The sequence below is a fragment of the Chionomys nivalis genome, chromosome 3 (assembly GCF_950005125.1).
Source record: "Chionomys nivalis chromosome 3, mChiNiv1.1, whole genome shotgun sequence".
NCBI lineage: Eukaryota > Metazoa > Chordata > Mammalia > Rodentia > Cricetidae > Chionomys > Chionomys nivalis.
The window spans coordinates 126,356,532-126,369,874 of NC_080088.1; positions in this window are offsets into that span (position 1 = coordinate 126,356,532).

Here is a 13,343-nt window from a genome sequence, read left to right on the forward strand (position 1 = left end):
TAGACCATACATACATACATACACACACACACACACACACACACTCTAGCCCCCCCACCAGGCCACCTGCAGCATTGTCAGGTTGAAGGGAGCAGAAACTGAGATGAAAGAGTCTTGTATGCATGAGTACTTGAGTGTGTGTGTGTGTGTGTGTGTGTAACATCAGCCCAATTGGACTGATTGTTTGCAAGGGGTCACTACTGAACTCCCCAAGATGGTGACTGTTTGGCTTGGACAGTCACTCTGGCCACCCCATGTGCATTTACAGTCATACACTTGGATACTCATATATGTACAACACACATATACCATACAGACATACACATACAAATCATGGCTGAACCAGGTCTGCAGAAGCAAGCCAACTATAATGCAGAAGCTTGACCTGTCTAAAAATGTGAATTTATGACACTCCTGATAGAGGTTTACTCAATGTAGCACAAATTCTATTTTTTTTTAACTACAGCACACATATGGAAGCACAAATTCTAATTGGTGTTAATAATAAAATCTCAGAGTCAGCTATCACAGGTGAGAACTGAAGGATCAGAGAAGCAGAACAGCCAGCCACTAGAGTTCTAACCTCTACTAATGCTCAGACTGAAGGGGCAATCGTCTCTATGAATCTTTAGACTGAATTCTGTCCTCCACCCAGCCATTTCACGCCTGTCTCCACCTCCACCTCCCTAGTGCTGGGATTAAAGGTGTGAGGCACTACTGCCTGGCTCTGTTTCTCTTTTAGACTGGATCAATTTCATATAGCCCAGGGTAGCCTTGAACTTCCCAGAGATCCATCTGCCTCTGTCTCCCCAGTGCTGGGATTAAAGGTGTGCCACCACTGCCTGGCCTCTATGACTAACTAGTGGTTTAGCTTTGCACTCTGATCTTCAGGCAAATTTATTAGATTACAATCAAAATATCAATACAACTCAACAGAATTTACATCAGCTGTGTGACCTGGAGATCTTTGGGTCTATCAGTACTGTTTCAACCTGCCCCACAGTTTTCCAAACTGATCAGTTACTTGTCTGAACACACCAAGAGTCCTTTAGCAAATAATTAACATGCAAGCAAATGTGCTGACCAGATTGAGTGCTTCTGTAACAGTAGAGATGAGAGGGGTTAAAATACTTGAGAAGCTGATGATTCTCAGTTGAAACCAAACCAGTCTGTCCACAAAAATAAATCAGATGAACACTGACAGCTCTGCAGGGCATGAAAGAAATTCTCACTTCATCCACCCCATGAGCTGGAAAGGCCGCTCAGTCCTGATTTGGGGCACAAACTAGAAAGCTGTTGTTTCTGAAAGTGCGCTTCTAAGATCCCAGTCTGCTTTCTGTTGTTGTAATAAACACCATAAGAAAATGCAATGTGGAAAGGAAAGGGTTTGAGGAAAATCAGAGCAGGAAGCCCGGGGTAGGAGCTGAAGCAAAGACTGTGAAGGAACATTGACTACTGGCTTGATTTTCATGGCTTTCTCAACCTTTTTTCTTATACAACTCAGGCCCACTTGCCTAAGGGTATCATTGCCCATGGTCTGCTGGGCCCTCCCACATCAATCATTAATTAATCAAGAGACTTATTACACACTTGCCTGTTGGAGCAACTCAATTGAAGTGTCCTCTTCCCAGCTTGTGTCGTTAACAAAAAAATGAATCAACACAATTGGCATATAAATACTTCACAATTAAACCAAAACCTTTTTTTTTTCAAGACAGGGTTTCTCTGTGTAGTTCTGGCTGTGCTGCAACTCACTTTATAGTCCAGGCTGGCCTCGGACTTGGAGATCCACCTGCTTCTGCCTCCCTAGTGTTGAGATTATAGGCACGCACCACTGCCATGACCATCTGGCTCCTATGAAATCAGTTAAATTGGCAAGTGACTATTCATACTGGCTATTATGACTTTCCTCACTTTGTTTTTTCATGATTATGAGAACTAACACAGTCACTCAAGCTTCTGGGAGTGTCTCTAGTGAGATGACCAAAAAGGACTCTATTGACAGAGTACTATGACTACTTAGAAAATAGGGCACCTTAGAGCCCAACCACAAAGCCTTGAAGATAGTCTAAAGAGTTATGATCTCCTGCATCCTGACCCGCTACATTATTAAAGGAATGAACATGCCTTTTCTGTTTTTACACACTGTTCCCAACAACACCCGTTGAGTCTAAGTCCTGATCTCCTGAAACTGAGAAGCTTCTGTAAGGCAAAGAACACAGTCAACAAAACAAAACGGCAGCCTACAGAATGGGAAAAGACCTTCACCAACCCCACGCCGATCTCCAAAATGTACAAAGAACTCAAGAAGCTAGACATCAAACTACCAAATAATCCAATTAAAAAATGGGGCTGGGCAATGGTGGCACACACCTTTAATCCCAGCACTCGGGAGGCAGAGGCAGGCAGATCTCCGTGAGTTCGAAAACCAAAAATAAATAAATAAATAAATAAATAAGTAAATAAGTAAATGGGGCACAGATCTAACCAAAATTCTCAACAGAGGAAGCTCAAATGGCCAAAAGACACTTAAGGAAATGCTAAACATCCTTAGCCATCAGGGAAATACAAATCAAAACAACCGAGTACCATCTTTTTTATTTATTTATTTATTTATTTATTTATTTATTAAAAATTTCTACCTCCTTCCAACCTCCCATTCCCTTCCCACCTCCCCCTCGCTCTCCAGTCCTAAGAGAAGTCAGGGTGTCCTGTCCTGTGGGAAGTCCAAGCCCCCCCCCTTCATCCAGGTCTAGGAAGGTGTGCATCCAAACAGACTAGGCTCCTAAAAAAACAGTACATGCAGTATAATCAAAATCTGGTGTCATTATCATTGGCTTCTAAGTCTGCCCTCATTGTCAGCCACATTCAGAGAGTCCGGTTTGGTGACATGCTCATTCAGACCCAGTCCAGCTGGCCTTGGTGAGCTCCCATTAGATCTGTCCCACCGTCTTCGTGGGTGGATGCACCACTCACGGTCCTGACTTCCTTGCTCATGTTTTCCCTCCCTCCTTCTGCTCTTCATCTGGGCCTTGGGAGCTCAGTCCAGTGCTCCAATGTGGGTCTCTGTCTCTATCTCCATCCCTTGCCAGATGAAGGTTCTATGGTGATATACAAGATATTCATCAGTGTGGCTATGGGAGAAGGCCAGTTCAGGTACCCTCTCCTTTGCTGCCCACGGACCTAGCTGGGGAAATCCCCTTGGACACTTGGAACAGGGGGTGGGTTGGGGGCAAGGGGAGATGGGGAGAGAGAAGGGAGAAGGGGAGGATTGGGGAGAGATTGGGGGAATGGGATAATTGAGATGGAGGAAGGGTGGATGTGGGAGCAGGGAAGAAGATATCTTAACTAAGGGAGCCATTTTAGGGTTGGCAAGAGTCTTGACCGAGTACCATCTTACAACTATCAGAATGACTAAGGTCAAAAACACTGATGACAGTTTATACTGGAGAGGATGTAGAGTAAGGGGAACACTCCTCCATTGCTGGTGGGAGTGCAAACTTTTACAGCAATTTTGGAAATCTGTATGGCGATTTCTCAGAAAATTGGAAATCAGTCTACCTCAAGACCCAGTAATACCACTTTTGGGCATATACCTAAAAAAGGCACACTCACACCATGAGGACATTTGCTCAACTATGTTCATAGCAGCACTATTTATAATAGCCAGAACCTGGAAACAACCTTTAACTGAAGAATGGGTAAAGAAAATGTACATTTACACAATGGAGTACTGCTCAGTGGTAAACAAAGAATAGCATCTTGAAATTTGCAGGCAAACAGATGGAATTTGAAAAAAAAAAAAAAAACATCCTGAGTGAGGTAACCCAGACCAAGAAATACAAACATGATATGTACTTGCTCATTTGTGGATATTAGACATAAAGTGAAGGATAACCAGCCTATAGTCCACAACCCCAAATAAAACTAGGTAACAAGGAGAACCCTAAGGGAGACAAACATGGATCTCCCGGGAAAGGAAAACAGACAAAATCTGAGAAAATTGGGCAAGTGGGGTGAGGGGTAGAGAAAAGGAGAACATGAGGGAATGGGATGGTCAGTGGGGGAAGGACAGAGAGGGAAAACAAGAAAAGGGATAAAGGGAGCCATTATGGGGTTAGGGAGAAGGCTGGCACTAGGGAAACTCTCAGGAATCCACATGGATGATTCCTTAGCACCCAGCTAAGACTCTAAGCAATAGTGAAGAGGATGCCTTCCCCTGTAATCATATTGATGACTACCTTAATTGTCATCATAGAACCTTCATCCAGCAACTGATGGAAGCAGATACAGAGATCCACAGCTAAGCACTGGGGCAAGCTCCCAGAGTCCAGCTGAAGAGAGGGAGAAGTGATAATATGAGCAAAGGGGTCAAGACCCTGATGGGGGCTGGGAAGTGGTGGCACATGCCTTTAATCCCAGCACAAGAGCTAGTTCCAGGACAGGCTCCAAAGCAATACAGAGAAACCCGGACTGGGAAAAACAACAACAACAACAACAACACCTTGATGGGGAAACCCACAAAAGCAGCTGACACAAGCTAGTTGGAGTTCACTGATTCCAGACTGACTACATAGGACTAAACTAAGCCCTCTGAATGTGGGTGATAGTTGTGTGGTTTGAGCAGTTTGTGGGGCTACTGGTAATGGGATCTGGATTTATCTGGCTTTTTGGAGCCTATTTTTTATGGACACCTTGCTCAGCCTTGGTCCTGCCTCAACATGATGTGACAGACGTTGTTGACTGCCCATGGGAGGCTATTCCTTCTCTGAGCAATGGGTGGATGTGGAGTGGGGAGAAGGTGGGGAGAGCAGGAGGAGGGGAGGGAAGGGGAACTGGGATTGGTATGTAAAATAAAAAGATTGTTTTTTTAAAAAACATTTTAAAAATAAATAAGTAAAACATTAAAAAAAGTCTAAGTCGCGAAGGGCAGTAGTGGTAAACACCTTTAATCCCAGCATTCAGGAGATGGGGCAAGCAGATATTTGGGTTTGAGGCTAGCTTGGTCTACAGAGGAACTTCCAAGACAGTCAGGACTACAGAAAGAAACCTTGACTCAGGGGGAAAGAAGTGTAATTTCCTAGAAACTATTTGTGATTTTTGTTTTTGTTTTTGTTTTTTTTTTTTTGGTTTTTCGAGACAGGGTTTCTCTGTGGTTTTGGAGCCTGTCCTGGAACTAGCTCTTGTAGACCAGGGATGTCTCGAACTCACAGAGATCCGCCTGCCTCTGCCTCCCTAGTGCTGGTATTTTGTGATTTTTTTGTTGTTGTTGTTTGTTTTATGTTTTGTTTGTTTCTCAAGACAGGGTTTCTGTGTTGCTTTGGAACCTGTCCTGGAACTTGTTTTGTAGACGAGACTGGCCTCAAACTCACAGAGATCCACCTGTATCTACCTCCTGGAATTAAAGTTGTGCACCACCACCGCATAGCTCTATTTGTGAGTTTTAATGACTTCATTTCTCAAGACTGCCCACTCAGTCACTCTCTGTGTTCTGTAAACAGAGACTGCTCATTTGTTCCCGGCCACCTAGATCAGAATAATCACACAGAAACTATATTAATTACAACACTGCTTGACCTATTAGCTAAGGCTTCTTATTAACTAACTTTTGCAGCGTAAATTAACCCATTTCTTTTCATCTGTGTATCACCACAATGCTGTGTATTACTGGTAAGGTTCTGGTGTGTCCATCTCCTTTGGCAGCTACCTGGTGCCTCTCTGACTCCTCCTATTCTCTAGATAGATAGATAGATAGATAGATAGATAGATAGATAGATAGATAGATAGATAGATAGATAGATCTTCCATCCTGGCTATGTTTTTGCCTTGCCATAGGTCAAAGCAGTTTCTTTATTAACCAATTGAATTCATAGCATAAAGAAGGGAATCCCACATTATCTCCCCTTTTCTGTCTAAATGAAAAAGAAGGTTTTAACTTTAACATAGTAAAATTACCTATACAAAACAGTTCTCAAGTCAGAATTATTGTTACAATATTTAGTCCATTTACATTTGGCAAATTAAGGAAAATACTCTATCATCTATCCTATCTTTGTGAGTCTAAAGTTTTATATCTAATTTATCCTTTACCATTCTAAGGAATTCTATAACTATAACTATGTGTCCTCAAGTCTTCAAAAACCCCAGAAGGAGATAATATTACTAAGCTAACAGGAAGTACATTGTAAGCAACTTCCAAAACTCTAGAATTGACAGAGATGTCTTGCTGCCTAGACAGTCACCTAAAGTTCTTCTGTAACATTGGGGCATCCATCTTCAGCCCAAAGGCCCATAGTATCTGTTGACTTTTCCATGAAGCAGGAATTTTGAAAGACTGTTCAGTCACTTTCTTTTGTGTCCTGCAGAATGTCTGGCAGTATCTTCTGTGAAGCAGGAACCCTGAAAGACAGTCTCACCTTCTTTAGGCAAGTTCAGCAGTCATTTTTCTGTGGATCCTGCATATCCAGTTTATGCAGCATACCACCAAGCAGCTCAGGCAAAAGCAGTTTCTTGCCAAAATGGCTAGCCTTGTCACATTAAAGGCAAATTCCATGAGTTTCTTCAATGCCCATCAACCTCTCTGAAGTATGTGTGGCCAGAAACAGTCATGTCTCATTGTTGAAAAAGTCTAAATTCAGCCAGGCAGTGGTGGTGCATGCCTTTAATCCCAGCACTTGGGAGGCAAAGACAGGCAGATCTCTGTGAGTTCGAGGCCAGTCTGGTCTACATGAGCTAGTTCCAGGACAGGTTCCAAAGCTACAGAGAAACCTTGTCTTGAAAAACCAAAAAAAGAAAAAGTCTAAATTCTTTTTTTTTTATTATTATTATTTATTTTATTTTTTTGGTTTTTCGAGACAGAGTTTCTCTGTGGCGTTGGAGCCAGTCCTGGAACTTGCTCTTGTAGACCAGGCTGGTCTCGAACTCACAGAGATCCACCTGCTTCTGCCTCCCGAGTGCTGGGATTAAAGGCGTACGCCACCACAGCCTGGCTTGCTTGGATCATTTTTGTGGGTCTAGACTTCCCTTTTTTTTTCTCTTAAGCTCTTTTTAGGTCTCATGTGGATCCATGCCACAGACAGTGGGCACCATTTTGTAAACAGACTGCTCATTTGTTCCCAGTTTTCCAGACCTGAATTATCACACAAAAACTATATTAATTGGGGCTGGAGAGATGGCTCAGAGGTTAAGAGCATTGCCTGCTCTTCCAAAGGTCCTGAGTTCAATTCCCAGCAACCATGTGGTGGTTCACAAACATCTGTAATGAGGTCTGGTGCCCTCTTCTGGCCTTCAGGCATAATGCAGAAAGAATATTGTATACATAATAAATAAATAAATAAATAAATAAATAAATAAATATTTTTAAAAAACTATATGAATTACAACACTGCTTGGCCTATTAGCTCAGCTTTTTAATTAACTCTTGCATCTTAAATTAACCCATTTCTATTAATCTGTATATTGATACGAGGCTGTGGCATCTTTTTCCTTTGGCAACTACATGGCATCTTTCTGACTCTGCCTACTCTCTCTCTCTCTTTCTCTCTCTCTCTCTTCCAGCCTGGCTATATTCTGCCCTGCCATAGGCCAAAACAGCTTCTTTATTAACCAATGGTATTCACAGCACACAGAGGGGAACCCACACCAGTTCGTGAAGTGTTAATGAAGAGGTCGCACAAGTCTTTTTACTTTTCAAAAGAGCGTACAGTGACATAGCACTGCCTACAGCACAATCACTTGTGAGGGATGCCTTTAAGAGACCCCTGAGGCTTAATACTTACAAGAAATCATGTAAGAAAAGATGAACACTCACTGTCTAAGTCTCCGTTTTAAGGAAAGAACAGTCCTTCTTCTGTTTTCACAATAACCTCTTCCTAAAATACCTGCCAGGAAGCCAATTGCTCAGAAACTGCCAGGTCTTGATATTAGGGCTTCTGCTGTCTCTTTTCTTTTTAGGACTGGAAATAACAGTCTCAGGTTTGTAAGACTTAACGGAGTAGGAAAGAGTACTTCTGACACAGTGACTCTCAGAGATGTATCTAAGAGACTGCTGAGACAGCACTGTCACAATGTCAGAGACAGAAAAACAGCTACTGCCTGCTTCCTGTGTACATTTTCAAAGCAAAGAATGTCTTCCTTTTTATTTTACAGTGACCTGTTCCTACAGGATCTGTTAAGAAGGCTAATGTATCTGAAAGTGTTTGGACATGCTGATAGAGCTTTCTTTTTTATTTGGTTTTCCAAGACAGGGTTTCTCTGTGTAACCCTGGCTGGCCTGGAACTCGCTCTGTAGACCAGGCGGGCCTTAAACTCAGAGATCTACTTGCTCTGTCTCCTGAGTGCTGGGATTAAAGGTGTGTGCCACCATACCTATCTTACATTATTTATCTTAACTAACAAATTAAGTCTAAGGCTTTTGGGAGTATTGCTTAATGAGGTCGTCAGATAGACTTGAAGTGAACAGTTCATGGTGATGGGGGAGAGGAAACCCTGCACAGAATAAGTTACTTTTAGAGGCAATACAGAAAACATCTGCTGCTCACCTCTCAGAAAGTCATATAAGGAAACACTACCCTTCTGACCTCCTAAGAGGTCTTACATGGAAACAGGTTCACTTCATTCCTACACCCTTTCTAACCCTAGCCCTCAATCTGACTCCTGTATTTACTGTAAAGTAACTTTAGCCATAACCATTTATCTATTCCTAGAGCACACCCGTATCAAAACCTAACCTTAAACTTAACCATAGTTCTAACCCAGCACAGATCCATAACTGAAAACTAACATTCAAAACATCTCTCTAAACAAGCATGAATCCCTAAACATATGCCCAACCCTAGAACTAACTAACTCAACCTTGGCATCAACTAATTATAACCCTAGAACTAACCCTAAACCTAACCCTGGATGTAACGTTAAAACTTATCCCCCCCTTACACCATCACCCAAACCCTAATGCTAAAGGAACAATAAGCCTAAGCCTAACCATAAGTCTACCTAACACTCGGGGCATCCTAATCCTAACTGACGCAGAACAAAACATAATCTTAGACCTAACCCAATTCCTAAATGTGACCTTAACCATACCATTAGTCCTAGTCATAGCCATAAGAAAGGACGTAGAGCTGAGTCTGCTCCTAGCCCAAACACTAACACTAATACTGTAAAATCACAAGCCAGTCATAACCCTAATCTGACCTCTAATTCAAATATTAAACACAGCTCTAATGATAATTTAGACCAATCCAAAAGGCAGTCGTAAACTTAAAGCGAGCCCCAAGTCTAGCAATAGCACTTGTCCTGAGAGTAGCTCCAGCTTAATCATATCAGATCACTCACCCAAACTAAAATCTAACTCTAACCTAAGTCCTAAACATTTTGCTACCCTAACACTAACCATGTACTTGAAATGAACTCTAATTTTAAACATAAGCATAATCCTAAACTTCTCTAAGCATAATTATATACCTAATTCTAGCCCTACACCTAGAATCTGACATTAAAACAAACCACAACCCTAAACAAAAAGAAAGATAAGAAAAATGTAACTCGGGCTGGAGAGATGGCTCAGTGGTTAAGAGCACTGACTGCTCTTCCAGAGGTCCTGAGTTCAATTCCCAGCAACCATGTGGTGGCTACAACCACCTAATGAGATCTAGTGCCCTCTTCTGACCTACATGCAGGATACTGCATAAATAAATAAATCTTAAAAAAAAGAAAAATATAACTCGTATTCTAAAACTTACCCTAGCCTAAACCTTGCTCTTATCAAAGCATAAACTAAGTCCTAACTTTAAACCCTAGTCCTAACCATAACTCTAGCCCCAAACCGAAAATTAAACCTAGTTCTGAACCTAAAACTAGTGTTAAGTATAGATCTAACCCTTGACATACCACTAATACTAGTCCCAGCCCTCCAACCTGAGCCTGCTCTAACCTTAAGCCTTAAACCTAACATTAATAATTGTCCTAACCTTTAAGGCAATGGCACCAGCCCTTTAGTCCCAGCATTCAGCAGTCAGAGGCAGGCAAATCTCTGAGTCCAAGACCAGTCTGGTCTTCAGAGTGAGTCCTGGGACAGCAGGGCTACACAGAGAAACCCTGTCTTGAAAAAAACAAACAAACAAGCAAACAAACAAAAAAAAAGCCCTAACCTAATCCTAGAACACTAACAATAATCAGTGATGATCATAAGCACAGGCCTTACCCAACCACAGCACTAACAGAACTATTCACTAACCCTAACCCTTGCCAAAGATCAAAACCAAACTTCAGCCTTAACTCTAATGGTAGACACACCACAGTCATAACCCTAGCCATTACTCTAAACCTATCCTTGCCATAATTCTAATCCTACCCTAATCATAGCCAAGATCACATACCCTAGGCCTAATCTCAGCTCCTGACCTAACTTTATCCCTGACCCTAAACCTAGACCTAAACTCATCTTAACCCTAAACCTATCCATAACCCTAACACTGTCCTTAAAAATAACAATAACCTTTGTCTTGCCAGAATCACACCTAGCCCTAAACCTAACCAAAACCCAAAACTTAGCCTAGCCCTAAAACTAAGTCGTGCCTCAATACTAATCCTAACCCTATGTCCAACCTTAACCCTAAATCTAATCACATCCCTTATATTATCATAGCCAAATTGCTAACCCCATCCCTATCCATAAACACTAAACCAAACCACAGCCATAACATTAACAGAAGGCCTAACTAAAAGCCCAAGTGTAAAAACAACTTTAAACCTTACCTCAGCTGGAGCTCTCACCCAGCCTGAAATAATCTTAGACTACATATAATCCTAGCCAAACTATAACACTTAACCTAAACCTAGGCGAGCACAAACCCTACTCCTAGCAACAAACATGGTCTTAGCCGTAATAAAACTTAATCCTAATCCCATTCTAACCTAATCTACCCTGCCCCTAAATCAGTGGTTCTCAATCTGTGGGTCATGATCCCTTAGGGACCCTTTCACAGGGTCACACATCAGACGTCCTGCATATCAGATATTTACATTACAACTCATGACAGTAGAAAATTACAGTTAAGAAGTAACAACAGCCGGGCGGTGGTGGCGCACGCCTTTAATCCCAGCACTTGGGAGGCAGAGGCAGGCGGATCTCTGTGAGTTTGAGACCAGCCTGGTCTACAGAGCGAGTTTCAGGACAGGCTCCAAAGCTGCACAGAGAAACCCTATCTTTAAAAAAAATAAATCTTTTATTTATTTATTTATTTGTTATGTGTGCAATGTTCTGCCTGATTAGAGGCCTGCACACCAGAAGAGGGCACCAGATCTCCTTATAGATAGTTGTGAGCCACTATGTGATTACTGGGAATTGAACGCAGGACCTCTGGAAGAGCAATCAGTGCTCTTAACTTCTGAGTCATCTTTCCAGCCACCCTAGAACAACTCTTTTTTCCTTTTTTCCTTTTTTCCTTTTTTCTTTCTTTCTTTCTTTTTTTTTTTTTTTCAGTTTTTTGAGACGGGGTTTCTCTGTAGCTTTGGTGCCTGTCCTGGAACTAGCTCTTGTAGACCAGGCTGGCCTCGAACTCACAGAGTTTCTTTCTTTCTCTCTCTCTTTCTCTCTCTCTCTCTCTTTCTTTCTTTCTTTTTTTTTGGTTTTTCAAAACAGGGTTTCTCTGGGGCTTTGGAGCCTGTCCTGGAGCTAGCTTACACCAGGCTGGCCTCAAACTCACAGAGATCTGCCTTCCTCTGTCTCCCAAGTTCTGGGATTAAAGGTGTGCGCCATCACCACCCGACTTCTAGAACAACTCTTAACACTCATACTAAGCCTAAATCTATGCATAATTGAGAGGGTCCCTGCAGGCATCATACAGAGAAGCAAATCACATGAAGAGATAAGAGTGAAAACCGGGTATAGGTTGACTTGGTCAAGCTGGATCAGACTTTGGGGGGTTTATTCCCAATGTATTGCAGCACAGTGGGGTTTGGAAAAAAGTTTCCTGGTATAATACAATCCCCCATTGCACAATAAGTGTAGTTACACTGAAACTCAACTCAGGGCACATATTTTATTTCTCCCAAGAAGAGGGGTTCTAGAGATAGGCTACCTGTACCTGATTAAGGGCCTAAGGATCTGACCAGTTCTAGGTCATACAGATAGTACAAAAGTCATCTGGGCTGCAGGGGGCAGTGGTAGCTCACACCTTTAATCCTAGCGCTCTGGGAGGCAGAGGCAGGCAGATCTCTGTGAGTTCAAGGCCAACCTGTTCTACAAGAGCTAGTTCCAGGACAGGCTCCAAAGCAACAGAGAAATCCTTTCTTCAAAAACAAAAGGAGGGGGGGCATTTGGGCTATTAACCACCTTTGGTCCTGGTTGTAGGAGCTTGATATGTTGATGTGACCTGACCCAACAGATAACACAGATGACCAGGCCATCAGTCATTTCCAGTTCTCAGCTTTCTGGACAGAAGTACAGGTTTTTCATCTTTCCCATTGGAAAGACAGTCCTGCATGCTTAACATTTCTGGTTTCTCTTGAGATTAGTAGAGGCAAGATCCTTCATGCTATGGTCCCAACACATAATCTTAATCCTATCTTGCTGTGGGACAATAGTCTTTTATCTTATTATTATTTTTACTTGTATTATTTTTAATAAAATGCCAGCCAGGAAGTATAGGCAGGGTGACCAGGCAGTAAGCAGAGGTGGGGCAATGAGAATTCTGGGAAGAGGGAAGTTTCAGTCGCCCAGACAGAGAGAAAGCCAGTTATAGAGCAAGCAAGATGTGACTGCCTCTCCAAAAAGGTACCAAGCCACATGGCTAACAAACACAAGAATTATGGGCTAATGTAAGTTATAAGAGTTAATAAGAAGCATGAGCTAATGGGCCAACCAGTTTATAATTAATGTAGACCTCTGTGTGTTTATTTGGGACTGAACAGCTGCAGGACCAGGTAGGACAGAAACTTCGAAATTTATCCCCAGCATAGTCATAACTCTACAACTATTGTAGAACTCTAAAATAACTCTGAGGCCTCTCAGCCTTAGTGTGTTTCCCCCCTCCCCTGGGAACCACGAATCTAACAATTACCCACACATGTACTAAAATGTTGGAAACTTTCCATCTCCCCGAGTCTTTGTGAATGTTCTCCAGATAGAACTCAGTTATTGAAATTGGAGCAAGATGTTGACTCAGTTCCTGATGTTTTGACTCAGTCCATGGGAAGGGGTCAAAGTAACCCTCAAATGTTTCCTCTTATCTCACCTGATCTGGCAACCACCCTCCAGTCCTGGCTCGGACCAATTATTGTTAATAGCCCTTTGAATAAGCCAATCCCAATAGTTGGAAAACAACCCCCGATTTCCCACC